The 11,375-nt window shown below is 42.8% G+C and overlaps 1 pseudogene; it reads right to left on the bottom strand.

The window, feature by feature from the left end:
* Positions 1-4,766: 4,766 nt before the first annotated feature.
* On the bottom strand, positions 4,767-6,777 carry LOC110198648 (sugar phosphate exchanger 3 pseudogene; annotated as a pseudogene).
* Positions 6,778-11,375: the final 4,598 nt, after the last annotated feature.

The following is an 11,375-nucleotide window of genomic DNA, read 5'->3' as shown; positions in this document are numbered from 1 at the left end:
GGTATGGTATGTGTCATATGGTATGTGTCAGACCTGGGCTCTTTGCATCTCAATATTGGCCCCCCAAGAGCAGCGAGGTGGCACCACAGTGCATAGACCACTGGTCTTAAACTCAGGAAGACTCATCTTCTTGAGTTCAAGTCTGGCCTCAGGCACTTACTGGCTGTACTACCCTGGGCCAGTCACTTCACTTGGTTTGCTTCATCTGTAAGATGAGCTGGAGAAGGAATAGCAAACACTCCAGTATCTTTGCCAAGAAAACCCCAAATGGGGTCATGAAGAGTAGAATACGACCTAAACAACTGAACAGCGACAATCAGCCCCAAACATCCTGGGCTGGGGGAATATTGGGTGGGATGTCCTGCTACAGCCACCTTGGATTAAGGCAAAGAAATAGCCCTTGCTTACTAAAAAGGATTCACTCATCTTCAGTTCTCCCATATTTCATGTCTCTGTTTTAAGGGAAGAGGCTATCTTTAGAAATGATTCTGTACAAGAGTCTCACACCGTGGAGTTTGCCACTCTGCTTTCCAGTCATTGCCCTCAGAAATCAGTTCCTAGAGACTCTGAAATGGAAAACAACCATTTAACTAGAGTTGGCTTGGTAACTCCAACATGTTCCTTTGCCCCAACTATATGAAAGACACCCTAACTACAATTAGGCCCTTTTACTCTGCAGGCTTCATGTCAATGTTGGTAAAAATTCACCAGTAAGGGGCAGGCCTGCTTCCCAATTAAGCTTTACATTTTAACGGCTGCCAGTCTTGCTTCAAACTCTTGGCTGGCCCCCTGCTGAAATCTAGTGAGACTCAGACTTTTGTATGCTGGCCTGTGCTCTCTTGAATCCAAGGAGACATCCTGGCCGAGACACTTAGGCAACAGTCTCCTGCAGGTCATCAATCTGCCATGCAGGTGGGGAAGAGGTGTGGGCAGCCACTAGGGGTCAGCCAGGAGTCAGAGTCCTCTGTGGGTCAGCTGTTGGAGGGACTCAAAGCCAACTGTCACCATGGGGAGGTGGGGAGAGGAGAGGCAGGCTGAGAAACACACAGGAGTGTTCAGAAGCTCCCAAATCAAGGTCGAGAACTGACAGCGAAAGGGGAGGAGCATCTTGTCAATAAATCAGTCAGCAATCATTTAGTAAGCGCTTACTTAGGGCAGCTAGATGGCGCAGTGGATAGAGCACTGGCCCTGGATTCAGGAGGACCTGAGTTCAAATCCGGCCTCAGACACATGCCACATACTAGCTGTGTGACCCTGGGCAAGTCACTCAACCCCATTGCCTAGCCAAAAGACAAAAGAAGAAAAAAGAAAAAAAGAAAAAAGAGCTTACTTAGTATGAGCCAGAAGGGTCCTGACCCATACCTACATTTAAGCCAAGGGAATTCCTGCGTAGCCCTGAGAAGATCATTCTGAGAAAACTCCTAGCTACCATTTATGCAGCACTTGAAGCTTTGCAAAGTATTTTCCTTATATTGTTTCGTATAGCCCTCACAACAACCCCCATTATATCCATTTTCTAGATGGGGAATTGAGGTAAAACAGGTTAAGTGATTTGCTCAGGCTCACACAGGTCAGAAGCTGATAGAGTTGGGATTTGCACTCAACTGGACACAGCTGGAAAGTATTTGCTATCACATGTGAACTTGGCAGGTCACCACTGTATCCATAAGTCATTTGAAAGCTTCTGATACAGTACAGTGGTTGGGTACACTGATGCATGGATATCCTTTGCCAGGTATATGCTTTACCAATGCATTTCCTGTTCTCTTGTTTTGCTTTGGGATTTCCTCACAACGCGGTGAATCTAAGAGTGTAATTTATATAAGGAAAAATGCCAGATAGGAAAACATTTGCTGTGTTATTTTCAGCCATTTTAGTGACCTAGGCTCCTTTCTAACCTCTGAGCAAAAGGTTTTTGGGAAGAAGTGGCTTGGCCCTCCTCCCCCCGCCCCCTACGACTACCTAGGGAACATATTCTAAGCTAGAAACTGGAGGGAGGCCTGGCCCTTGAGTGCTGTGAATACTGTGAACTCTCTTCCTTGTGGCCTTATTTAGCTGCCCTGCCCCCTTCACTAAGAATTAGGGGGGAGGATAAGAGTGGGAGAATCGAGAGGATGAGAAATAGAAAAATCAGGGATTGTGGCTCCTCCTAATAACTAGACTGGGGGGGGCATCACTATTTCCTGGCATAGCCCCAGGTGAGGGGACCCAGAGGTGACCTGTTTCAGAACAAGCACATGGTCTAGGATAAAGGCAGAAACAAGGAGAAAATAAGAGGAAATTTCGTATTGTAAAGAGAATATTGGACTTGGAGCCAGAAAGACCTAGGCTTAAATCCCACTTCAGAAACGAATTAGCTAAGTGACCCTGGGCAAGTCACTGTTAGTCATTTGGGGCTTCAGTTTCCTTATCTGTTAAATGAGTGGGTTGGACTCCATGTTCTCTAAGGTCCTTTCCCTGGTCTGAATCTATGATCCTACTGCCCCAGAACCTGAATTGCAAAAATCCCACAGTTATAGTTTTTCCAAAGTGTCTTTTTAATCTGAATGTATTTTTATGATGATTTTGTATACAAAGATGTAACAGCCTTAGTCATTTTTTTCTAGTCATCAAAAAGTTGATTCATGTGACCTCATTTTTGAACACTGTCAGAATGCTCCCATGTCTGACCCTTTGAAGAAGGCAACACTACCTTCAACTTATAAAAATAAAAGGCAAGGCAGGGAGTTCTGTGTGTTTCAGCTTAGTGGGCATCAGAGAGCTGTCTGCACTGGGAAGGATGGAGGCACTTTCCAGTTAGCCTTTACTATCCTAGAGAATATTTTTTCCTTAAGGGAGAAAAATCAATAGAAAAGAAATAAAATTAATTTGGGGGAATTTTTTTTTTTACTGTTTATCCCCCTCTTCAGACTGTCAGGCCAAACTAACAACGAAAGAATTCCAGACCAAAATACAAAACTTCTCTCAGTGACATATTTGGAACAAAGGAAGCCAGAAACCTGGACCTCCTCAGTTCTGCTTTGTCTCAACTTGCTAGGAAAACAATGGGTAATCACTTGGCTACCAAAATGGGATAATGTCAATTATTCCAACCAAATCTGTTTAGAAAGAGGTAAACTGAGGTTAATTTACCCAACCATATAGTTTGTCTAAACTTAGCTGAAAACAGCCACAATATTAGACAATGGGGAAAATCAAAGTCTATAAAATACCATCACAGAAATGAGAGCATTGCTTGTTGCTAGTAAGTGAGGTAGCTAGAAAACAGACCAAAGGAGATTGGTGACCTCTTACTAGGCAATAAGCAATATGAGGTGATCTTAAGGCACCTAATAACATTTTAATCTTCATAACTCACACAGGTAAATGTGTGTATACAGAAATTTCTTAAAGATTCCCTTTAAAAGTATATAAAAGTCAGTTTATTTTCCTTTCTTTTGCCCTCTATGTAGTCTTGAAATCACAGGACCAAGGTTCACATTTCAGCAGCTAGGTGACGCAGTGGATAGAGAGCCAGGCCCAGAGTCAGGAAGACCTGAGTTCCAATCCTGCCTCAGACACTTACTGGCTGCGTGACCTTGGGCAAGTCACTCAAACCTGTTTGCCTCAGTTTCCTCATTTCTAAAATGAGCTGGAGAAGGAAATGGCTAATCACTCTAGTATCTTTGCCAAGAAAATCCCAAAGGGGGTCATGAAGAATCAGACATGACTGAAAACACTAAAGAAAAACAGCAGTAAGGTTCGAATTCCCCCCTGTGATGCTTACTGCTTTGGTCAATGCCCTAAACCACCCTTGTCCTCAGTTTTCTCATGTGTAAAAAGAGAGGGTTAGAGTAGATGGTCTCTGGGACCTATGATCCTCTGATTAGAGTCTAGTTCACAAGATTTTTTATTTTTATCAATAAGCAATAACTGGTTGAAAACTAGGTTGATAAAAATAACATTGATTTGTGCCTCCACCTTCATAAATATAGTAGAGCATAGAAAAAAAGGCAGCCCCCAAAGAGGCTACAAACTCCCAAATTATACTCTCTCCCACTCTAGTTAGTTTCCATTATTTGAAACATACCCATAAATACACAGCAACCTTAATGATGGTATCTGGCATTGGGAATGTACAGCCTTGGAGACTGAGTCTAAATTTTTCTGTAGAATAGTGACTTCCCAGGTCTGACCCCTCTGCTAATATAATTTTCAACTGTAATCTACCCCTCTCTCCTGGGCAAAGTCACTTACTTGCTTCCCTCCAATTCTAGATCTTCAATGAAATGGCTTAGGAAACTGACTTAGAACAGAGATCAAGCCACTAAAAGCAGGGCCAAGGATACTAACTCCATCTCATTTACCATTCAAGTCCATGCATCCTACATTTGGGTCACTACCTACTTTAGTTGCCATCATCAAAGTAGTTGATCTACCATGTTTGTCCTTTGAAAAGGATGGTTAATAAGTACTCCCAGGAGTCAGAGATGGTGAATGAAAAGATTGGTATTAAGTGAGAATGAAGGCCAGATGGACAAGCAATTCCGTTTTTAAGCATGAAATAGGATTTTTCCCACAAGAATTGAGGGCGCAGTATCATTTTGGGGGGAAGGTAGAGTTCAAGGGAAATGCCAACCCAGCTGATATCCCTTATATGGACAAATCATTTATTCCTTTAATTCACTACCACCATAAAGAAACAAAAAAAAAACCCAGTAATAGCAAATATTTGTTTTATTTTTATTTTATTATTATTCTTATTAGCAGACAACAAATGCACACCATAGTTTTTCTTCTTTAATCATGCCATTGCACATAGAAAAAAGCATTAGAGGCTAGATGAACAGCCAAAAATGGGAATCAGAGTAACAAGTACACCATACATTCGAGAAAAGCATGTGAATTAAAACCAAAGGCAGTATGTACATTTCCAATGTTCTGTCTTGCTTGCTGCTCTGTCTGCTTCTCAAGTGACCAAAGATGTTGCTGGTATTGCTTCAAGTTCTACACTCACATCTATCTAAAACCCCTAACCCTCCACCCCACCCCCAGTCCCATTCAGTGAAAGGAAAATAGAATTGATCTTCTTGTTCCCTGTTCTTATGGGAAGCCTTTCCCTGAGGCGAACTGGTCATTCTCTAAATGTCTGGGTTGTCCTTTTTTTGTACAAAATCTCTTATCTCCCTCAGTAGTAGTAGTATGGAAATAAAGAGAATGGTACAGCCTGCTATGAACGCCAAAAAATAGAAAACCCACATCTGTCCTAGTTTGTCTTGGATCAGAAATACTAAATACTGTCCCACTACTGTGTGCATGCTAACAAGTCTATCCACAATGCCTGTATGTGTGGTCCAGGCCTCTCCGCTCCCTTGCCTCTGCTCCTGGCAACCCAGATCACTGGAAATGGCAGAACCCGTTACATCTGAGGGCGCACCAGTGAAAAACACTGTAATTGACGTCAGCAGTGCATCGACAGCCTTGATTTTGGGAACATGGCTACATCCAACCAGGGACCCAGTGGCCAGAAGCACACACACTGCGAACATAGATCTCTTCTGGACCAAATTTGTGAGGAAGCTGTGAAATGCGCCACCTACAATTGCTTCAACATCATACCAGAGCCAAAGCTGGCTGACCTGAGACTCCCCCCACCCAAAGCTGTTGCTTAGATAAAGGGGCAGCCAAAACAAGTAGGAATAATTGAGCAGCTTCATGCTGGCATAGGCCACGAAATGCAGGAAAACTCCAGGGAAGCTAGAAGCCTCAAAGAAAGCTATTGGTTCAAGTGATATGTCATCTCCTTCCCCACCCACCTCATAAAAGTCATAGTACTCGGTTTCTTCCAGCTCCTGGATCTCGTTATTTTCAGAGTTCATTAGCTGACTGTCCAAGTCTTCTTCAGAACCATTTCCATCCTCTGTATCTATGAGTGTAAGTTCTTTAGGTAACAGCCAAAGGGTGAAGATGATGATCAATCCTGCGGCAAGCTGCATGGAGGCTGTTACCAAGAAGGTGTATTCATAGCCATACTGCAGAAGCAGAGAGGCCAGGCACGCTCCCAAGACGTTGCCCAAAGAGGCACAGGCACTCCAGAGTACAGACACCAAGCCCTGGCCAGTTACGCCAAGCCAGTTACTCATGATGGCCACGGCACAGGGCCAGCCAGTGGATTCACACAAGCCATTGAGCACCCGCAGACAGCTGTAAAACCATTCGTTGTAAAAGTAGGGTAACTCGGTTAGTGTGCTAAAGGAGAAGGTCACTAGGGCTGAGGAGCACATGCCAATGGCCATGACCAGCCGTAGACTGATCCACTCACCAATTATGTCGTTGATGAAAATCCCCATCACATAGGAGAAGAGGAAAATGGCATCCAACCTCCCCCAAAGAAGGATGGCTTGCGTGGTAATCCGGCAAAAGTAAGTAGCATTGGGGGACACGTGGGAATCGAGAGGTGACCACTGATTGACGATGGATACTTTCAGGTTGCTGAAGGTCCTCCTGGAAGCATGATAGAGGGCGTAGCTGGTGAAGGTGAGCAGGAGCACCATCAAGCGGCGAGAGCTGCACGGAGGAAACAGGAGCCGTAGCGCTCTGAACAGACGTGGCCACGCCATGTTCTAGGCCTGACGTCTGAGCGTTGGGTAGGAGCTAGAGTGGAAATGAAATCTGAAGCCGGATCTGGACATAGAACAGGAGTAAGAAACCGCACCCGCCCGGGGATGAACAGCGACTGACCGCTGGGTGCTGCTTGCGTCAAACAAATGAGCCCTCACCTAGCAACCTAGAACTCCGTGAGCTGTCGCGTAGCAACGAGCGTCCCACGACACAAGCGGAGTAGCCAACGCCCCAGAACCTGGGCGTGACCGTCAGGCGCATGCGCAGTCAGGCCAGCAGGAGGGCACCCCTAGCGGGAGCTCTCGTATTGCTCAGCACGATGGCCAAAGTCCCCGCAGCCTTAGTCAATTTCTCAGAAGCTGGGCAATCCTAATCTCATTCAGAGACAAATGTGTGAACTCTGAAAATTTTCTGCTGTCTCAGCCGCCATGTATGGGAGGACACAGAGAGCCCTACGCAGCCTTTGGTTTGCTAGCATCAGTTTGATCACACGTCTCAAACATCTGACCCCAACTTTCAATTTATTGACATTTTAGAGACACAGCCACCCCTCCATAGCAAGTGTGTTTGTTGTTGGTAGAAGTAATACTCTGGAATTCCCATATACCTAGTATTTTCTCTAGCCTTGCCCCTGCTCAATCCATTAAAAAAAATGATAGCTAGCTACTGATTAGGAATTATAGTGCTTTTCTGTGACAGAAGGCCACAGGTAGACCTGGGTCACTACAGCTAGAATCACAGAACATGTAATGTTAGAGCTAGAAAGGAACTTACCAAAAGCTAGTCCTCTGTCCTCCTCCTCTTCCTCCCTCAGTTGATGGAGGAGGAAACTGAGGTTCCTGTGACATGCTATATTTCATTCATTTTTGACAATGTTATTATAGAAAGAATTTGATCGTGATTTCATGAAATATATAAATATGGAATACAAGTGAACTGGGTATTTCATTCTTTTTATGGATGAAAAATAACCAAAGAACTGAAAATTATATTTATATTTCTTTCAGGAATTAATTATGTACCAGAACTGGAAAGAATTTATTAGAATTGCGCATTGAGTCCCAGCGTACTGCGTCTTGCCTTTCTAAAATATAGTTCTATGATATGCTCTTAGGAGATCATAAAATTGTACAACAGTTAAAAATGTGTTGGGTAATAGAATGAAAACAATAAATATGAGCAGACTTGCCTTATCTTTCTGGGCAAAGAAAGCCATAAGGAGAGGTTTGATTGAAAGGAATGGAAAATTCCCTTTTGTCGGCTTGTGTGCAACTTTAAAAATATGCTTTATTTTTCTGTATGTTCTTTGTTGTTTCCTACTCTGGGCGCTTCTAATCCCTTCTTACTCAATAAGTTAGTAAGTACTTTGGAAATTCTTTCATAGATATGCTTTTGTTCTGGGACGTGCGTATGCCCCTTCTATGGCATTCCCTTTAAAGAAGTAGGCAAAGGTAGAACTCTGCATTGCAGCCTGATGATCCCTCTGAAGCAAAGATTGGGGATACAAACCAATGAATTCTCAATGAAGAGGAATGGAAGGAGAGGGAGAGGAAGCATGACGGTAGAGAGAGGGCCTGTGGGCTCCTGCCCAGTGAGGACTGGAGGGAGGGTGAAGGACTTGTATCATTTTCCTCCCCACCCGACCTGGACTATTCAGGGAGTCAGACTTCATTCTCTCCTGCTGTTTGCTCCCACCTCTCCTCTCTGTTCCACATATCAGGGGTCCCTAGATCTGTTTTCTTTTTATTTTGATAACTGTGTTTAAATACAATTGGCTTCCTTAGTAATCCTATGTATTTCATTTTATGCATTTAAAGAGAAGGGGTGCATAGGTTTCAGTAGATTGATTGCCAAAAGGGGTCTATAGCACCCAAAAGGTAAAGAAAACCTATTCTAGACCTTGAGTGGCAGTTTGGGGGGCGGTATTAATTGGACCAATTTGCTTTCTACTGCACTGCCTCCCAACCCATCTTTATAATCTACTTGAAGGATAATTTGGGTTTGAACTGTCTGTATCATCCACACAGCCCAGATTAACCAGACAATTGATTCTGATTTCAAATTTGTGGCTGACTCTATAAGGCACTGTCATGATGCTGCCCCACAGATATCTACCTAAGAGTACATATTTAGAAGAACCAGTTCCTAGTCTGTGATAGCAACAAGAAGCACACTTATTAGACAGTTGTTGCGCTTCCATCAAGTCACATTAAAATCCCAACATATTGGGTACCATGAAAGGGAGTTCTGAAGGCAGACAAGGGATTTTGTCTGCTCACTCCTTCTGTGGGTACACATGCCATACGCCTGGCTGTACATTGCCATAACAGTCAGCACTAGAAAGTACAGTGGGGTGTAGTGGGATAGACCTGCAGCATGCCGATGTTGCCCACAAGCAAAGTGCACTTTACATTTGAAAACTGGGGCCAATTTCTGCCTCTCTCAGTGGTTTGGTCAGTGACATCATTTACAACCTCATCAAATTCAGCTCATCTTAATGTGTCTCAGAATCCTTTTCATCAGTCATTTCTCCAACTTTCTGAGACAGGGGTTACTGTCAAACATTCCACAGCCCAGGGGTGATGCCTAATATGTTCAAAATGTCAGCATTCCAAAAGTAAATCCTCTTACTTGGCTGTATTACTTACCCATACTAAGTTGATATGGTGCTTGATGTGAGGTCAGGGGAGCTTTGTTCAAATCCTGCTACTTTTTGACCTTGGGCAAGCCTTTTGGATCCCATTTTTTTATCCCTAAAATGAGGGGGGGTTGTACTGTTGTTGAGTCATGTCCGATTCTTTGTGACCCTGTAGACCATATCATGCCAATGCTGTCCACTGGGGTTTTATTGGCAACGATACTGGAGGGGCTTGCCATTTCCTTTTCCAGTGGATTAAGGCAAATAGAGTTGAAGAGCCTCTCACCTAGTGTCACATAGCTAGAAAGCATCTGAGGACGAATTTGAACTCAGGTCTTCCTGACTCAATGCTCAGCACTCTATGTACTGCAGCGCCACCTAGCTGTACTATCTGTCTTCTAAGGACCCCTTAAGTTCAAAGTCTTTGATCCTATGATCTTCACATTTTCTGTAATATGCTACCTTGGTATTCGATCATTGCCTATGGTAGGTGCCTAGTATATATTCAAGGTAATCATGGGAATTGTGTTGAATTTTGACCTATGCTTTCATGCTGTTAACTGCTATGAGAGGAGCTTTGCCCTACCTCCTATTTATTCAAAACCAATTCTTGATATTTAAGATCCAGCATTATGGAATAATGTTCACATAAATGTAATTACATTGCTATTAATATATTTCCTCATTACTCTAGCTCCTGAGAGCCATGAGACATATACTGAAAACTATGGGGGTTTTCTAAGTGATTGAAGCCCCTCTTCTGTCCCATGTGTAATGAATTCTTTCTGTAGAATTGCTAACCACAGGGTATTGGATTTTCTTCAAAGATTTAGATGCATTTTAAAGTAATTGCTAAGCAGAAAATGATCTGTCACATATTAGCCACACATGATCAATTCTGTCCAATTTGAAAGCTTAAAAACCCTATTTCCATAACCTGTCTAAACATGGTTAGTCAAATTTAAAAAAAAATAATCTCTTTTAAATATTTTTTCCCAAGATTGCCCCTAAATTATGGAATTAACAAGATCTGGCATTGAGTCTTTTAATGATTCTGCTACTTCAGTGGCACTGTGAGCTCCAGTAGGATGTAAACTCCTTGAGGACAGGAACAGTTAGCTTTTGTTTCTGTAACCTGGCCCCTTCCACATAGTTCTGTGGGTACTTAATACATGCTTTTTGATTGGTCAATTAATTGATCTCATCTCTCCGGATGCTCCCCCAGCTCAGCCTCTCTTCCAAATACTAATGTTTTGCCTAGTCTTACAAATAGCATGCATTTCATGGAGAAGTAGTGACAGAGCAGGAGATAGAGGAAGAGTTATGGAGAGGGATAAGGATTAGAATGGCAAGCTCACTAGGAGCAGGTAGTGTTTCATTCTTTGAACTTGGGCACTGGGTCTGGCACATAGCAGACACTTAAGAAATACTTGGTTATTGACTCATTGGCATAGGGTACTTCCTCTACCAATTCAGGCATGTACTTTCTCTGCAATTTGTCATCATAGTTGCCCAGACCTTTGAGAAATTAAAAATCTTTGTCAGGGTCACAAAGCCAGCAGATGTCAGAAGCAAGAAAGGAACCTATCTATCTTCTTGGATACTAGAACAGTACTTTGTCCATTATGATAAAGTGGATAGATTCGCACATTATTCTTCATATACCTACATGTAGACCTATCTTGTATAGAGGAGACAGCCAGGCAGCTAGGTGGTAGCACTATCTACTGATAGAGGACTAGACTTGGAGTCAGGAAGACCTGAGTTCAAATTCAGCCCTTAAACACTTACTAGCTATGGAGCCCCTGGGTAAGTCACTTAACCTACATCTGCCTCATTTTCCCCAAATGTAAAATAAAGAAAATAATAATAATAGCACCTACCTCCCAGGGTTGTTGTGAGATAAATGAGATAATAGTCATAAAGAGCTTTGTAAATCTTAAAGTGCTAAATAAATATTAAGTATTAGTATTGTTATTATTATTGTTGTTGTTGTTGTTGTTGTTATGAGGCATAACTGAAAAGTAATGAGATTGCTTTCCTAAAGCCTACACTGTTTCTTGTTACTTTCTAGCCCTGTGCTATATACATGGAGTAAGGTAAGTAAATGAGTAAAATGGAAAAGAAAGAAGAAATT

The sequence above is a fragment of the Phascolarctos cinereus genome, unplaced genomic scaffold (genome assembly GCF_003287225.1).
Source record: "Phascolarctos cinereus isolate Bilbo 61053 unplaced genomic scaffold, phaCin_HiC Scaffold_8;HRSCAF=390, whole genome shotgun sequence".
Classification (NCBI taxonomy): domain Eukaryota; kingdom Metazoa; phylum Chordata; class Mammalia; order Diprotodontia; family Phascolarctidae; genus Phascolarctos; species Phascolarctos cinereus.
This window is presented reverse-complemented; position numbering and strand designations above follow the sequence as displayed.